The 19,140-nt window shown below is 37.1% G+C and overlaps 1 protein-coding gene across 1 annotated transcript in view; it reads right to left on the reverse strand.

Annotated features, from left to right (window-relative positions):
• Positions 1 to 19,140, reverse strand: part of LOC121387737 — a 91,854-nt gene that overhangs the window by 12,026 nt on the left and 60,688 nt on the right. The window contains exon 3 of the mRNA XM_041518935.1: positions 14,774 to 14,893. The gene's annotated coding sequence lies outside the window, so the exon portion shown is untranslated. The remainder of the gene's footprint in view (positions 1 to 14,773; positions 14,894 to 19,140) is intronic.

Raw genomic sequence — 19,140 nt, forward strand, 5'->3', positions numbered from 1 at the left:
AATCCGTAGGCAAGATTTTTAGGGGGAGGGGATGGGGTGAATTCTTGTGATGGAACCATCGCAATATAAAAAAAAGAAAATAAAAGGAGAAGAATATGACCTTTGATTAAAAAAATAAAATGGTGGTGTGTACGCTCATCATGCACCACCCTTCCCCCTATGCTTTGCGATGTTTTGTGTCACATATTTTGAGACATTGCCAAGTGTTGTTATGTTACATATGTAATCTGACTAAATCTGTCAGCATACGTCTGTTTTAAAATGTATTTTGCAAATGGAACTCGCATGATAACGATAAGCCTGGTTGTTATAAAAAGACGAACGAAGGTTAAAAGCAGTAATATGATTGGTTGGTTCCTGAACAGTCATAGCTAGGATTTGATTAGCTTAGAGATAACAATAGGAAAAGGTGCAATTTGCAGTTTGCGAAAATAATTATTTTGACAAAAAATTATGTATTTTGACCTATGAATTGGATTTGAGATCATTTTGACTGAGCAGAAACAATCACAGTTTATTACTGAATGCTTGGCTATGGCAGAAAATGAAGAACTTCGGATTTCCTACGATGTACATACTATTATAACCTATTTTCATCACGTTTGGAAGGAAGGAAGGAAATGTTTTATTTAACGATGCACTCAGCACATTTTATTTACAGTTATATGGCGTCAGACATAATGGTTAAGGACCACACAGATATTGAGATAGGAAACCCGCCGTCGCCACTTCACTGGCTATGCTTTTTGATTAGCAGCAAGGGGTCTTTTATATGCACCATCCCATAGACAGGATAGCACATACCACAGCATTTGAATGGATTACCTGAGAAAAGAATTGCGTAACCCATATTTGGGTTATGCAAACTTTCAATTCTCATACGCCTGGACACCCTGTGGTATTTAACGATGCACTCAACACATTTTATTTACGGTTATATGGTGTCGGACATATAGTTTAAGGACACACAAATATTGAGGGAGGAAACCCGCTGTCACCACTTCATGGACAGGATAGCACATACCACGGCCTTTGATGTACCAGTCGTGATGCACTGAATGGAGCGAGAAATAGCGCAATGGGCCCACTGACAGGGATCGATCCCAAACCGACCGTGCATCAAGGCAGCGCTGTACCACTGGGCTACGCCTCGCCCCCATCACGTTTGGAAGAAAAAGGGTAACATGATTTTAATATTTTCTTACTTAATCTAGACACCTTTAACATATAAGTTGACATGTTTAACTGTATTTAATCTTATATTGTGTGGTGTTTGATGACAACAGAACAAGTGTAATGCGCTCTGCATGATCGACATGCAGGTCACGACCGAACATTTCCAAAATGGCTGATCAAGGCATTTTGTTCTGGGGCAATTTAAATACACACAGATCACACTGACTTCATAAATAATACATTTAAATGCAAAATAAATATTTTAAGATACCATTTATTACAGAATTTTTTTTTTTTAATTTCAGTGATGAGTACAGATTTTTGCAAGGGGTAGTGTAAGGTTTTGGGGGTGATTTAGGTCATGTGACCAGTTTCACGTACTCTAATAGGCCAGCAAGTTTAGTTTACAAATCAATTTAGTTTTAATTTTTAAAAATTGATTTAAAGTATCACAAGTCATTTTTCATTTTACTTCATAATATACATGTATATTCTTATGGCATGCCAGATGCTTCGTTCCCAACCCAGTTCAACCCTAGTCAGTTCACCCCCAACTATTTGTTGGTTAACCCCCTCCCCTAATATTATGTTAGGTAATAAAAATTATATTGGCATAGGTAATTGGTTGTTTGGCAAGTCTGCATTATAATATCCCCTCCCGCCCCCAACAAATTTTAAAAATATATTTTTTTTAAATTAGTGTAGGCTAGTAGGGTTAGGGATATACAATACCTTTTTACCTGATGTGTATTTCTCATCATCCTTTCCGCTGAACAGGCTTGGGGGCGAAACATCATACATTCATTTTTTCTTTTTTTTCGTACAAGTTTGGACTACAATAAACCTTAAATGTTTATACAAAATGTTAAAGTTTGTTTTGTTTAACGATGCCACTAGAGCACATTGATTTATTATTCATCGGCTACTGGATGTCAAACATTGGTAATTTTGCATATAGTCTTCGAGAGGAAACCTGCTTTAAAAAAAAAATTAGTAGAAAGGATGTTTTATATATGCACCGTCCCACAGACAGGATAGCACATATCACAGCCTTTAATACACCAGTCATGGTGCACTGGCTGGAACAAGAAGTAGCCTAATATGTCCACTAACTGGGATCGATCCGAGACCGACTGCAAGGTTCGAACTTAACGACAGCAAATGCCATTGTTGAGATATAAATTGCCATAGGCAGGGAGCATCACCGATGGCACTTTTACGCCATTAGTAAAACTCAACAAAGGCAAGATGTATACAGCTGGTGTACATTATTGGTCAGAATACGAATAGAAATAGACCAAAGTGTGATCGGAATATTCAGATAGACAATACGACTTCTACTTACATAAATACAATAAAAACAGTTGATACATGTTATATTAAGGAAGACATCACTGTTTTCTTTTTTTAAACGAAAACTTTCGGTTTCAGTTTCAATTTCTCAAAAATTTTACAAGTTAACAGTATAAAATTTTCACTGTGCAAATTTGTTATGGGAAGCATCCTTTCTCACCGCGAGATATGTTTTACAGACGCTATGCAGGCGTGAGCGGGATCACGCCTGTTAAATGGCAGTTACTGATTACCACATTAAAATTTAACTTCGCAGCCAAATAATTCAAAGTTCTAGATAACCATGTGTTCACTGTATATAGTTTTATTGCGTCAAAAGGCAATCGATAAATAAATCAATCAATAAAGTTCAAATAAAAACATGTTATTAAGTTTTAAACCCATACCAACTCTTTCCAAATTACCATTGAATTATATATAGATTAAATCTCTTTTAATACAGGTGTGAAGACAAAATGCTAAATAGCCACGGTATGCAGCTTGACTTGCATTGTCTGTGAAGAAAAATATAATACAGTAATGAAGGAAGGAGATGTTTTATTTAACGACGCACTCAACACATTTTATTTACGGTTATATGGCGTCGGACATATGGTTAAGGACCACACAGATATGGAGAGAGGAAACCTGCTGTCGCCACTTCATGGGCTAATATTTTTGATTAGCAGCATGGGATCTTTTACATGCACCATCCCACAGGCAGGATAGCAGAATTTTTAACCCTGTATTGTGAAATGCACTTGGTGTATAAAATTCATTAAACGACTCTTAACTTAAATTAAAGAATCTACTGGGGTTTTTGCTAAACAAACTTTTATTTTCTTTCTTGGTTTATACATGCAAAAACCAAAAAGAACAAACACACCTACTTCTTAAATAGAGTATCATTGAACAGTTTCACTTACCTTCATTTTGAAGTAGCTTTCATAAAAAAAAATATCAACTCTAGATCATTAATGTATATTTTCTTTCTTCTGACTTAGTGAAAACACTACTGAAATTTCTTTTCTAAAAATTCTGAGGCAAAATTAAATACAAATGTAGCTTGTGTAGAATAATCTCAACTCTGCAAGCAAGTCATCTTAAAAACACAATATTTCACAGAATTAACACATCTACTATCTTAATTGAACAAGATATCAACATCACCTAGGAGATTTTGCTAGGTATATATGTTTATCACAGTATATATAATAACCAACCTCTTTTGAAACCACCTTTTGACAACACAGTTAATGTCACAATACTACATGTACATCATTTAAATATGATGATGGTATTTGCTATCAAAAAAAGTTTTACTGGTCAACAAGTGTAACCTATGCGATTTATTCCATCTGGTACCACTGATGTATGTGCTTGAAATGTAGTCATAATAGCTGTTGATGCATGGTATTGTGGTCTATTAGAGTGCCCCGTGCAGCCCAATACATTTGACTTCAGCACTTGAGGTTTCTTTTAGGGTTATCTCACCCTTAGTCCATATCAGTCTATAGGTTAGACTATACCAATTAAAATCCCATAGGTGACCATGTTAACATTTGTGTTTAAAAACACTATATGCAATATATCAACCAAACTATGACCCATAAATATCAGTAATACAACCCCTACTTCAAAGTATTAACTGCAGAAAATGGTACCTTTCATGGCTCATTTTCGGTATAACCAGATGTTTCTACAACACCCCTAGTTTCGCACAAATGTTTGTACTTTTTTTTTTACAGGTACCCCACACATGTTCCAAGCACAAGGCTACTTGATACGGTGGTACTACATCAAATAAAATTGCATACATTTTTAGCCCAGATGAAACTAATTTTTTTTACAACCAACACACTCACATTTATAACCAATCACAGGACTTGTGGTATTAACTTCTCTATCAAAAGTTCGGTGCACCTCGAACTTCGACCCAACCGGAAATTAATTGGTATAGTGCTACCTATACTGATAACATATATGTTCCAAAAGGTGGTGAATCATGTGTTTTTATGACAACCAGGATCTGGTGTCTTCTGACATAAACCGACAACCTCAGTGAAACTGTTGTTTCTACAGTGCAACCTAATTTAATGTACACTTCACAAAGCACATGTATTTTGTACAGTTTTGTACAAATGCAATATGTCATATTTGAAAAAAAAAAAAATAATAATAATAATACTCCTGAAGATATTTACTGTTTGATGTGTGTGTGTGTGTGTGCTCAGCTATATATGAAGAGACAACATGGATATTCAGAGTACCTAAACTCCTTAAACTTATTCTTTTGAAACACATGTACTTGGCTGACCCCTAGATTATGAAGACCTCAATAAGCACATCAAAGAAATATCAGTATTAAAAAAATACAATGTCCGAGGAAGGAAAAATCAACATGACTGCATCTGTATGAAGTAATGACTTAATGTCCTGCACATCACTGTTGGAGGGAAATCTTATATGCTGAGTGTGGGTATCTTCAAGTTACCATGTGCGGGAATTTCAAATCCATCAGCTATGCAGATTTTCCAAATGGACCATCAAAACCATTGGCGGCCACCAATATTCCTGACTATATTTTATGTATACCTTATTGTAGTTGGAGGTTTTAAATATTTGTGATATCTGGAATTATCATGCAGCTTTCGCATATTTATTTTTGATTCATTACTAAAATAACCTGTTTTTAAATGACATAATTACCCGAACATCTATTTTATTGCATTATTTTCTAATCCAGATCAATACAATATGTATAGTGGATGTATTCCTACAATCTGTAATCCAGCATATTATTTAGCTATTAACATTGGATAATACAGCATTAACAATAAAATAAATTATCAACTTACACCAAGGTAGATAATCAAATCTGGAAAAATTGGTTCTAAATCTAGTATACACTTAAAATACACTTCATGAAAGCAAACTAAGTGATTATTTAAAAAAAAGATTTGATCTAGAGACCTAAAGATATGTTTAACAAGCTTATTGTTATGTATAAATGAGAACAGAAGGCACAATAGTGTTGAAAATTTTAATTATATCTTTGGTAAAGTTTTTCTTCAAAGTAAAAAAAGGTTTTTCCTAAAACTACAAATTTGTCTAAAATATGACTTAGCACCCTATAAATATGTCAAAAGGACAATAAAAATCAAGGTCTTTAAAAAGTTAAGCTTTCAGAAGTACATACATGAAACATTAACTATGTTTATGGAAATTAAAGACTAACACAATATTGGCACATGTTATTTTTAATATAAAAATAAATTGCTATTAAAATCTAAGTTCAAGTTGCCTAGATATATTACCATATTTAAGAGCAGTTGTATATGGCAAGTCAAACATCATGTAAATAAAAATATTAAAATCTTTATAGTATGAATTATAGGCCAAAACCAACTTTTCCTCAGTGCTAATTTTTATTCAAACTCCATTCAGAGCCATGCACAATAATTATTGTCACGGTCAAGGTCATTGTGAACTTGCATGGCCAAGTGACAGCTAATTAATCAAATAGTATAGTTTAATTTAATTAAATCACAAAAATCATAATGTTTTTTATTATGCACTGAATATGTGCTATAGGTTAGACTATACCAATTAAAATGCCATAGGCGACCATGTTAACATTTGTGTTTAAAAACACTATATGCAATATATCAACCAAACTATGACCCAAACATTTCAGTACTACAACCCCTACTTCAAAGTATTAACTGCAGAAAATGGTACCTTTCATGGCTCATTTTCGGTATAACCAGATGTTTCTACAACACCCTTAGTTTAGCACAAAATTTTAGTACTTTTTTTTACAGGTACCCCACACATGTTCCAAGCACAAGGCTACTTGACACGGTGGTACTACATCAAATAAAATTGCATACATTTGTAGCCCAGATGAAACTGTTTTTTCTTACAACCAGCACACTCACATTTATAACCAATCACAGGACTTGTGGTGTTAACTTCTCTATCAAAAGTTCGGTGCACCTCGAACTTCGACCCAACCGGAAATTAATTGGTATAGTGCTACCTATAGCCTCTACCCATTGACCAGTCCAGCTTGGGTGTCCCTAACAGAAGCCAAAGCTCCTGCTGGCATAACTCTCTGGGTCACTGAGACATACAAGCCCCCTCACCATGTCAAGGAACGGCCTTTGATAAATCAGTCGTGGTGCACTGGCTGGAATGAGAAATATTAGCCCAATGGGCCCAATGACAGGGATCAATCCCAGACCGACCGCGTGCTTTACCACTGGGCTACATCCTGACCCAACCCTAACTGGAGGATCACGTTTAAAAAAATAAAACATAAATGAATTTGATGTTCCTCAGAAGTGTTTGTATATACAGTTTTTTTGTAATGTATTATAACTGAAAATCGAATGTAACAAACGATAAATTACAGTTGAAACATACAGCATTACGAAAAAAACACCTTGTGCATTGCCGAAAGTTTTATCGTGTCATACTGTTATGAAAAAAAGAGAAGTGAATTGCTGGAACAGATTCCCGCAGCTCAATTGTTTTCCAAATAAAAAATGCGAACAAGAAAACGAAGGTTGAAAAAATTCCGAAAAACAAAGGAAGGAAGAGGGAGAAAAATAGCTATTTAAATTAACCTGTGGTTATTGATATTCTTCATGGCATGACTTATTTTAATATACTCTTCAAAAAAAGAAACGCAAAAGGGTACAAATGGGTTATAACTCCGATTTTATGTTTCCTACCGGTTCATGCTTTGTGAATATAAGGTCATTGCATGTCCCAAACACATTCCCACGGTTACATTCGATAAAACGCAGCTACTGTACAATAAAGTTCCAAAATGTGAATATTCGCAAAAACGCAGCCACGTGCAAACCATGTCACCACTGCACGTGCGTTGTCTGCACGTGCAACATGAACACCGACAGTATAAAAGTGCAGGGTGTTCGCTTGCCTGGCCTCTGTGTCTGGCCGACAGTTGACAATCCAGGACATGCCACGTCTCAGTGAACCGCAGAGAAACAATGCCATCGGCCGACTAGACGCAGGCGAATCCAGAACGGCCGTTGCCAGGGCATTCCATGTGTCCCCAAGCACCATCTCCAGACTGTGGGACCGTTACCAGCAACATGGATCAACACGTGACCTCCCTAGATCCGGTCGACCAAGGGTCACTACCCCCGGGCAGGACCGCTACATCCGGGTACGCCACCTTCGGGAACGATTGACTACTACCACCTCCACAGCCGCAGCAATACCAGGTTTGCGCAGGATATCCGACCAGACCGTACGGAACCGCCTACGTGAGGTAGGAATTCGTGCCAGACGTCCAGTTCGAGGTGTCATCTTTACACCACAACACCGTCGACTCCGACTGCAGTGGTGCCAGATTCATCGACAATGGCCTCAACTGCGATGGAGACAGGTGTGGTTCAGTGACGAGTCCCGATTTCTGCTCCGATGTCATGATGGAAGATGTCGCGTGTATAGGCATCGTGGTGAACGTTATGCGGCAAACTGCGTGCAGTTAGTGGACAGATTCGGCGGGGGTAGTGTCATGGTGTGGGCAGCCATCTCACACACTGGCAGAACTGACCTGGTCCACGTGCAGGGCAACCTGAATGCACAGGGCTACATTGACCAGATCCTCCGGCCACACATCGTTCCAGTTATGGCCAACGCCAAAGCAGTGTTCCAACATGACAACGCCAGGCCTCACACAGCACGTCTCACAACGGCTTTCCTACAGAACAACAACATTAATGTCCTTCCTTGGCCATCGATATCACCGGATTTGAACCCAATTGAGCATCTATGGGACGAGTTGGACCGACGCCTCCGACAGCAACAACCACAGCCCCAGACCCTGCCCGAGCTGGCAGCAGCCTTGCAGGCCGAGTGGGCCACCATCCCCCGGGACGTCATCCGTACTCTGGTTGCTTCAATGGGCAGGCGGTGCCAGGCAGTTGTCAACACACGCGGAGGCCACACCCGGTATTGACTCCAGATGACCTTGACCTTGGTGGTGTGTCCTATCACTTACTCACAATGGACTAGAGTGAATTGTGAACAATCCTGCAACATTTGGTAATTATCGGACTCACCATTCAATAATTAAATCAATTCTCCAAATGTTACGACAATGTGGTTTTGCGTTTCTTCTTTTGAAGAGTATATGTTTATTATCAGACAGACCCATGCTAAAATCACCCAAATTAATATCTTGGCAATTAATTGAAACATTAAATATGAACTGTTTAAGTTTTGTGGTTATTCTTGAATATTCTATTTATTACCCATTCTCAGCAGTTCATATACATCATCAACAAATGCTATATATACTGGGTTAGAGCAATAGCCAACAGCGAAAATTGTGCCATGGCTTCTACCAATGACCTTCACCTTTGCATGCGAAAAAAAAACGTGATGACCTACTGCTATGTGCATGTAACATTCGAGAAATCCTTGATTGTTTTGTTCAGATCGCACGTGTTATTGTTTTTGGAAAATAAACCGACAATGTATATCAGATAACTGGAGTTACGATTATATGATATATTTTCGTCTGTAGGCTCTAGTACTTAGTAATAAAAACCGTGTAATCACAACAGACAGACAGTCATGCCATCTCACAGGTCACCAATTACTGTGGGGGCGGGATGTAATCCAGTGGTAAAGTATTCGCTTGATGCACGGTCGTTCTGGGATCGATCCCCGTCGGTGGACTCATGGGGCTATTTCTTGTTCCAGCCAGTGCTCCACAACTGGTGTAACAACGGCTGTGGTATGTACTATCCTGTCTGTGGGATGGTGCATATAAAATATCCCTTGCTTCTAACACAGAATTTCGAGGTCTGTTGCAGTATTCATATTTTTGGGTCATAATTAAATTTTTAAACCACATACATGTATGTTAACATTGTCACTTAAGAGGTTTTATTTGGTCTAGTACAACCTTATGCCAAAATGGGTGGGCCGTAGCACCCAAATCGCTGGTCCAATTGAGCTCATCTTAGAAAATTAAGCTTTTTCAGCCAAAATCTCCATAGAAACCAAACTACAGCAAAATCAGAAAGAAAGAAAGAAATGTTTTATCTAACGACACACTCAACACATTTTATTTATGGTTATATGGCGTCAGACATATGGTTAAGGACCACATAGATTTTGAGAGGAAACCCGCTGTCGCCACTACGTGGGCTACTCTTTCTGATTAGCAGCAAGGGATCTTTTATTTGCGCTTCCCACAGGCAGGATAGCACAAACCATGGCCTTTGTTGAACCAGTTATGGAACACTGGTCGGTGCAAGTGGTTTACACCTACCCATTGAGCCTTGCGGAGGACTCACTCAGGGTTTGGAGTCGGTATCTGGATTAAAAATCCCATGCCTCAACTGGGATCCGAACCCAGTACCTACCAGCCTGTTGACCGATGGCCTAACCACGACGCCACCGAGGCCGGTCAAAATCAGGAGTGGGGTCAAACTCATTGGGTGAATTGACACGGAATGACCCATGTATACATGCAAGCACATCTATCTAAGTAAGTCTTGTAACAGCTGAAGATTATTTTACTCAGGACATGAACCCTCAGAAGACATTAGCGGTGTTTTGTTTAACAACACCACTAGAGCACATTGATTTATTAATCATCGGCTACTGGATGTCAAACATTTGAAACAGGAATCGAATTATTTTGAGAACATATAATTTGGAATAACGTTTTCTTCATTGTTGCATATTGTGCAGAATTAGTTTATAAATGAAAATGCTGAATTATTTTACTATTGGTTTAGTTGTTTAATTATTAGTATGAGTGATTTTGAGTTAATTTATGCATAAGGCAGGCAACCATATTCAATCTGGAAAAGAGGTGCATAAATACACACAGTGCACTCTGTCTAAACTGGACTCACTTCGTACCGTCGAAATAGTCAGGTTTAATAGATGACTAGTTTAGACAAGAGTTCATCCAGAGTTATGGTTCTTGAATGATTGACAACTCGTGATCAACAATGACATTTCAACCCACGGATGGTTGGGAAAGAAAGAAAGAAGTGTTTTATTTAACGACGCACTCAACACATTTTATTTACGGTTATATGGCGTCAGACATATGGTTAAGGACCACACAGATTTTGAGAGGAAACCCGCTGTCGCCACATAGGCTACTCTTTTACGACAGGCAGCAAGGGATCTTTTATTTGCACTTCCCACAGGCAGGATAGCACAAACCATGGCCTTTATTGAACCAGTTATGGATCACTGGTCGGTGCAAGTGGTTTTCACCTACCCATTGAGCCTTGCGGAGCACTCACTCAGGGTTTGGAGTCGGTATCTGAATTAAAAATCCCATGCCTCGACTGGGATCCGAACCCAGTACCTACCAGCCTGTAGACCGATGGCCTGCCACGACGCCACCGAGGCCGGTCGGATGGTTGGGAAGCACAGTCATACAAGCCAGACTTGCAATCGATTATTTCACAGACATAAAAAATACACTTAAAGGGACATTCCTGAGTTTGCTGCAATTTTAAAGATGTTATCGACTAACAGAGGCTTTTTAACAATTGTAATTACATATCAAATATATTTTTCTGCATAAAATATTAGTGGCTGTATATTAAACGTGTTTCTGATCGTTCTAATATTTGTACTAGGTTAAATTTCATTTTATTTCCTAAAACATTATTTATTTATTCGTACGTACATGTACGTACGAAATTATTTCAATACAAAATCCAGATCTAACGGCCTACCGCAATAAGAGTAAACTTCACACGAGTGTGATTACATTTTGTGTTTGATCTTGCGCCAGCATCCTGATTACTTGGCAATTGACAATCATTGTTCAACTAATTAAGCAGCCCATCGTTCAGTCAAATCCCAATCTGGTGTAGACAGAGGTAATTAATGCATGAGCGGTTCTTTCGTTCTTGATTTTTGAGTCCGAAGTAGACGGAATACGGATTAGGCAGAGATTTATACCTAAGAGATAAACGGTAGCTGGACGGGGCTTTAGAAATGGACCGGTTTACGCAGAGATCCGGATTACACAGAATCCAGTTTAGACAGAGTCCACTGTATATGTATTTTGAAGTTTGCACCTTGCTGTCCCATTCTGACTTTATTCTGCCGTATTGATCTTTTTTAGGTAATTGTTACCACATAGGCCGGGCACCTTAGTTGCTATCTGTGTTCTATACTATTTTATTACCCATATGAGATACGGGTGAATATATTTTCTATCTTTCCCAGCTGATGTCATGACGTTAGTTTGGTGACGTCATTGGTTTCCTAGACTGTCATCTCTCGTTGATGAGATTTTACAAAACATTTAGCTCAGTTTTTGTTGAAATCGTTTCAACAATTTGTTCTTGTTTACAGTTAAACATGCTCTAAACTAATTTCTTTGTAGTTCATTCACTTCCCACTAGAAACATCAGTTCATTATGAATGTGATCTTTCTTGCTTACATTTGATTTGTGTACCTTAAGATAGCCTTTGACATCATTGCTTTTCATTCGTGACATCAGTTTCCTCAGACTTTCACGTCTTGTATATATAGTCTGTGTCATGTAAGAAGTTCAAAGATTAAGTTTCTAAACTATTTACACGATGGGTAATAAATACAATAACCCGCTCGATACTGGGAACTACGGATTATCTGTCGCTCGTGACTGACAACATCAATTTCACTCGGACAGATAATCCGTAATTCCTCGTAACTCGTAAGTTATTGTCTATTTATTCTCTTCTCAGCTGAGCAATTTAAATTGCTACATGCATATTTTTACTTCCAAATCTTTTTCTTAAATCTCTTTTCACTGCCGAGCATTAATTGCTGCTTATCTCTTTCCTCGTTTGTATTTGTAATGTTTTAATTGTGAAAGCGGGCCCTGTTTGTGATCTTGTTGTGTAATAAAATAACTGTTAAATGTTCATCTTTGTTCTTCTTCTGTGATAGTCAGTTGCTAGTAGTTAATTCAGTACCTAAATCAAAAGAACCTGGGGAAACGGGCGACATTCAAAATAAATATAGAAAATTCTGAACTTTGGGGAAATCGCTTGTTACACTTTTATACTCCTAAAGAGGAAACCCACTACCCGGTACATTTTTCCATTAGCAGCAAAGGATCTTTTATGTGTCATCCCACAGACAGTATAGCACATAGTAGTACATAGCCTATGATATACCAGTCATGGTGCAATGGCTGGAATGAATGAATGAATGAATGAATGAATGTTTAACGACACCCCAGCACGAAAAATACATCGGCTATTGGGTGTCAAACTATGGTAAATGCAAAAACATGGCTAGAATGAGAAATAGCCTAATGGGCCCACCGAATGAGATCGATGCCATACTGGCCACACATCAGGTAAGCGCTTTACCACTGGGATACATCCCGACCTTCAACAGTGCACATGTACCAGTGTTTCCCCCAGGACTTTTGTCTAATATTTATTTACATGTGTAATGGTAAATCACTCACCCACCCACCCCCCCCCCAAAAAAAAAACCCACCTAAAATATTGTTTGCAAAAATGTGTATCATATACTTAATTAAAAAGGCATATGATGTAATACTCACACCCACAAACCGGCCTCGGTGGCGTCGTGGTTAGGCCATCGGTCTACAGCTGGTAGGTACTGGGTTCGGATCCCAGTCGAGGCATGGGATTTTTAATCCAGATACCGACTCCAAACCCTGAGTGAGTGCTCTGCAAGGCTCAATGGGTAGGTGTAAACCACTTGCACCAACCAGTGATCCATAACTGGTTCAACAAAGGCCATGGTTTGTGCTATCCTGCCTGTGGGAAGCACAAATAAAAGATCCCTTGCTACTAATCAGAAGAGTAGCCCATGTTGTGGCGACAGCGGGTTTCCTCTCAAAATCTGTGTGGTCCTTAACCATATGTCTGACGCCATATAACCATAAGTAAAATGTGTTGAGTGCGTCGTTAAATAAAACATTTCTTTCTTTCTTTCACACCCACAAATTAATAATAAAATGAAAAATAAAAAATTGTATTTTTTTTTTTATGTAGGTAGGTGCATAATGTTGTTAAATTTGTGTTATTTTATTATATAATGCACTTTAAAAAATATCATGCAAGTCTTGCAAATTTAATTATGTAATGTTTAGCAAAAATTAAAAAAAACAATTTAAAATACACTTGGAAGTTCAAAACACAAATGGTGACGTGCAACCTTAAAAAAGACCCAGAGTCACCATTTTCATAATTACACCTGCATTGTGTTACAGTCACAACTGTTTCAGTGTCAGATACAGAAAAATGGCAGATATAGCATCAAAATATCTGGAAATGTTTTTTGTTTATCATTTAACTTAATTTAGGACTTGAACAAAATTACATCAGTAGGTATGTTCATTTCAGGGATGGGACAGGGATTACTGGTGTCTACGTATTCATTAGTGAACTGTTACTTGTGAAAGGAAATCAAAATAATTGACTTGTAGATCTTTATTCATACGATCATGGTGGTTCGATTTTTCTTTTTTTCATACGATCATGATGGTGGTCGAATTTGTTTTCTTCCCAACTGGCCATCGGTCTCGAACAATAAACTTATTTGGTGACTACATGTATATTGATAACAAGTATTTTTTTTTTTTTATTGTGAGTAAATGTGAATTAAACTAAGTCTAAGATCAAGGCATCTTGTGGCCATTATAGTAAAAGTTTGTGTAAAGTTGTTTCGTTTAACCACACCACTAGAGCACATTGATTTATTAATCATCAGCTGGCCCACTGGGTTATAAAATATATTTTCTTGTTTAGAATATCAGTGTATGTATATTCAATGTGTTTCTGGTCGTCTTAATATTTGTAAGAAGCCCAAACTGGATTTTGTCTTGAAATAATTTTGTACATACGAAAAAAGATATTTTAGGAAATAAAGTGAAATTTAACCTAGTACAAATTTTAGAAGATCAGAAACACGTTTTAACTTACAGCCACTAATATGTTATGCAGAAAAATATATTTAGTATGTAATTACAGTTGTTAAAAAGTCTCTGTTAGTCGATAACATCTTAAAAATTTCAGCAAACTCAGGAATGTCACTTTAAGCATTCATTACTATGTGTATATCATCCCTAGCCATCAAGTGGTGCTACTGCCTTGCTGAAAATGTTTGCCATGGATCACGGTATCTATATGCCAAGTTTCATGCTTTTGGAGGGTTTTTTTTAGCTACCCAACTACTTTAAACAAAATGGGTTTTTTCTTTTCATATTACCTGAATGGCTTTGATTTCAGGGGAGACAACTGATGAAACCTTGAGAAACCTTCAATTCAGGCAGAAAACTGGGACAGGCACCAGTACTGAAACTCAGCTTCATGGTCTTCCAAGTGTTATCTGTAAAACAAGTCATAAATTATTTAATTATTACATACAGTACAGGTACATGATAAAACAATAACATTATCCAACAAACAATTTTAGTTGTTTTCTTAAAAGTAGAAGACGTTTGTTTTGTTTAGCGACACCACTAGAGCTCATTGATTAATTAATTATCGGCTATTGGATGTCAAACATTTGGTAATTCTGACAAAACAAGTCATAATTAAATTATTCAATTATTACATACAGTACAGGTACATGATAAAACAATAACATTATCTAACAAACAATTTTAATCGTTTTCTTAAAGTTAATAATTACTCCAGCTGAAATATCAGTTGAGGGGTACATGTAACTTCCAAGTAGAAGACGTTTGTTTTGTTTAATGACACCACTAGAGCAAACTGATTAATTATCGGCTATTGGATGTCAAACATTTGGTAATTCTGACATGTAGTTATCAAAGAAAACCAGCTACATTTTTCCTAATGTACTTTTCCAGACAGGAAAGCACACACCATGGCCTTTCACCAGTTGTTGTGCACTGGTAATTTTCCAGTAGCTCCTAGAATCATCAACTGTTGTATGTCCTACTACTTTATACTTCATTCTAAGATGGTACACATGTAAGCACTATCCTGTGGGAAAGTGCATATAAAAGTAACCATGTGGCTTTTTCCGTAAAGGTAGCCTATGTGACAACAGAAAGAAAAAAAGAAATGTTTTATTTAACAACACACTCAACACATTTTATTTATGGTTATATGGCATCAGACATATGGTTAAGGAACACAGATATTGAGAGAGGAAACCTGCTGTCGCCACTTCATGGGCTACTCTTTTCGATTAGCAGCAAGGGATCTTTTATATGCACCATCCCACAGACAGGATAGTACATACCACGGCCTTTGATATAACCAGTCGTGGTGCACTGGCTGGAATGAGAAATAGCCCAATGATGAGACAACAGGTTTTCTTGACAAAGTGTCAAAATAACCAAGAAGAGATGTATTTGAAAAATGTGTTATTAAACAAATATTTGTTTCCTTTTTCATTCATCTAGGTGTATAGATAATTGTACATTCTACAGTGTATTGCATGGTTCAGCCTTGCATTATTCACAATGTAAGCTTTAAAATAGCAACAGCTTGACAGCAATAAAGTTTTCCCCACCCAGACTATTCATGTTAACGACGATGATGATATTCTTCATCAGAATATTAATTTATTTGTACATGTAGTTCTAGCATAAATCAACCTTGCTTTCTCAAATTACATTAGTCCATAATATGTGAATTCATCTCTCATGATGGTGAGTGAGTGAGTGAGTGAGTGAGTGAGTGAATGAGTGAATGAATGAGTGAATGAATGAGTGAGTGAATGAGTGAATGAGTGAATGAATGAGTGAATGAAGCCCCAGCACAAAACATGATGCAGATGAATACTATATTACTCACACTATTAAATAAACAAATTATAATTCTAGCATTATTTATTATCCATATGGTTCAAGATAACCGAGTTAATAATAATCATACGAAGCACACATGTAATAAGTGTAATGACGTAAGTTTGAGAAACGACGTCATACAATAATGTTGCTCCTCCAGACCTAGCTCAGACTGTGCATTTGAAATATGATGTCATTTCGTCGTCTCGTTCTAGTTGTGGATGAAACATTTTGAGTTGGGTCTTGTTATTCATAAAGAAAACAACAATAATAATAATAATATGAATAATAAAGGAATTACACTTGAGTGTGTGTTGTACTGATTTTACGAAACGCGTGTCTGGATTCATGTATTACACTCGCTCTCGCTCAGGCAATACAAAAATCCTGACACGCGTTTCATAAAATCAGTACGACACACAAGCTCGTATAATAATCTCTATTTATTGTAAAGTTTTAACATAGAAAACAATACATATGTGTCATACAACTGAATAAAGAGTATGATCCCAAAATCACACTAAATCAATGATTAACTCGGGCGGGACGTAGCCAAGCGGTATAACGCTCTTGATGCATGGTTGGTCTAGGATCAATCCCCGTAGATGGGCCCATTGCGCTATTTTTCGCTCTAGCTAGTACACCATAACTGGTATATCAAAGGTCGTGGTATGTGCTACCCTGTCTGTGCTACCCTGTGTAGGGAGTATGGAGGGCCTCCCCCAGAAAGAAAATGGGTTATGTTCAGGGTTAGGGTTAAGAAAATCATACAGTAATGATAAGAGTCATTAATTTTGTCAAAAGGTCAACTTAAAAAATAAATCTGCAAAAAATTTGGGTATGGCGCCATACCCATTTTACCCTCTGGCAGAAACCCTGTCTAAGATAATATCTCAAAATTACCAAATGTTTGACATCCAATAGCTGATAATTAATAAATCAATGTGCTCTAGTGGTGTCATTAAACGAAACAAACAAACAAACAAGAGGTGTGCAACCACATACAGTGGCAGCAAACTAAATAAAAAAACCATCAAGCCGAATAAAATCGAAAAGCGGGTAAGTTGTCCATGGACGATTCGTCTACTAAAATAAGTTATGAACTACCTCATACTCATCGTGAGTATCCAACCCTAACCATACCTGTATGTGCAAATATCATATCATGGAGATACAGCAATCTGATAGCATTACAAACCTGCAACAAAATCTCAAGTAAAAGCTATCTGTTTGGGAAATGTAAGAACATTTAAAAGTAAAAATTACTACTTCAGACATTTTAGATGATCATCATGATGAAATATATACATGTATCTATTTTAAAATAGGTGCATAGTTCTGAATTTGTCCGATACTCTCCAAGTTCCTATAGACCTACATTCTAACTGATTGTATAATCGAAAGTCGATCAATTATAGTGCTAACCAATTACAACCGATGATCGATGATGAAATTGCAACCGATTCCCAACACTACTGTAGATAAATGTACATTAAGTTGTTGTTTTTGCTCTGCTCATATGCGGATGTTATGCAAATAAATTATTCTTATTCTTATTCAATACCCCCTAGGAGATATCCCCACACTATAAGTTATAACCATGAGAGAAATACATATTTTATACATATTCTATTTGCTTGACATTGTTTAACATTTGCATGATCATGTGGGTGGAGACCAATATCCCCAACTAGAATATATCCCTCATTACAATCATGTAAGAATTAACTATTTTAAAAATATTTCACTTGTTTCACGTTTGCATTACAATGGGGGTGGGGATATATATTTCCTAGAAAAAATAGAGTATTTTCTATGTATTTCACTTACTTGACAATGTTAACATTAAACTTTGCATGATTATGGGTAAGAGGTATATTTCCTAGGAAAAATACCCCCTTCCCCAGGGCAATATCCTTGAAATATATCTTGAAGGAGATATCCCCATACTTTAACAAAGAGAGAAATACATATTTTATACATATTCCATTTGCTTGACATTGTTTAATATTGCAAGGTTATATGGGGGTGGGGGCCACAATCCTAGCAAATATAGCCTACTGAGATATATCCCCACACTTCAATCATGAGAAAATTACACATTAAAAAAAATATATATGTTCTATGTATTTCACTTACTTGACAATGTTAACATTAAACTTTGCATGATAATTGGGGGGGGGGGGGGGGGGAGGGGGGGGGAAGAGAGAGTATATTTCCATGGCAGCTCAACATCCTTGAAATATATCCTCTAGGAGATATCCACATACTTTAATTAAGAGAGAATTACATATTTTAAACATATTCCATTATTGCTTGACATCCCCACACTACAATCATGAAATAATAACGAATTAAAAAAAAAAAAAGTTCACTTGTTTCAAATTTGTGTTACAATATGGAGGGTATATTTGCAAGATTATATGGGTGTAGGGGCCAATATACTAGGAAATATACGTCCCCCTAGGAAATATCCCACTTTATAATCATGAACAAAATTGAGGAAGAGGGGAAGTGTTCAGGAGAGGGGGTATATTTCCTAGGATATTTACCCCTTGGAGGAGGGGGAGATTTTCATGGTGGTAAATTTCCTGTTACACTGGGCAGGGTTTCTGCCAGAGGGTAAAATGGGTATGGTGCTATACCAAAATATTTTTGCAATTTGTTTTTAAAATATTAAATCTTTTAACAAAATTAATTACTCTTATCATTAATGTATGATTTTCTTAACCATAACCCTAAACTTAACCCATAACCCCCCCCCCACCCACCCACCCACCCCCTTGTTGACTGTGGTTGCATTCAGTTCCAT

This window comes from Gigantopelta aegis, chromosome 13 (assembly GCF_016097555.1).
Source record: "Gigantopelta aegis isolate Gae_Host chromosome 13, Gae_host_genome, whole genome shotgun sequence".
NCBI lineage: Eukaryota > Metazoa > Mollusca > Gastropoda > Neomphalida > Peltospiridae > Gigantopelta > Gigantopelta aegis.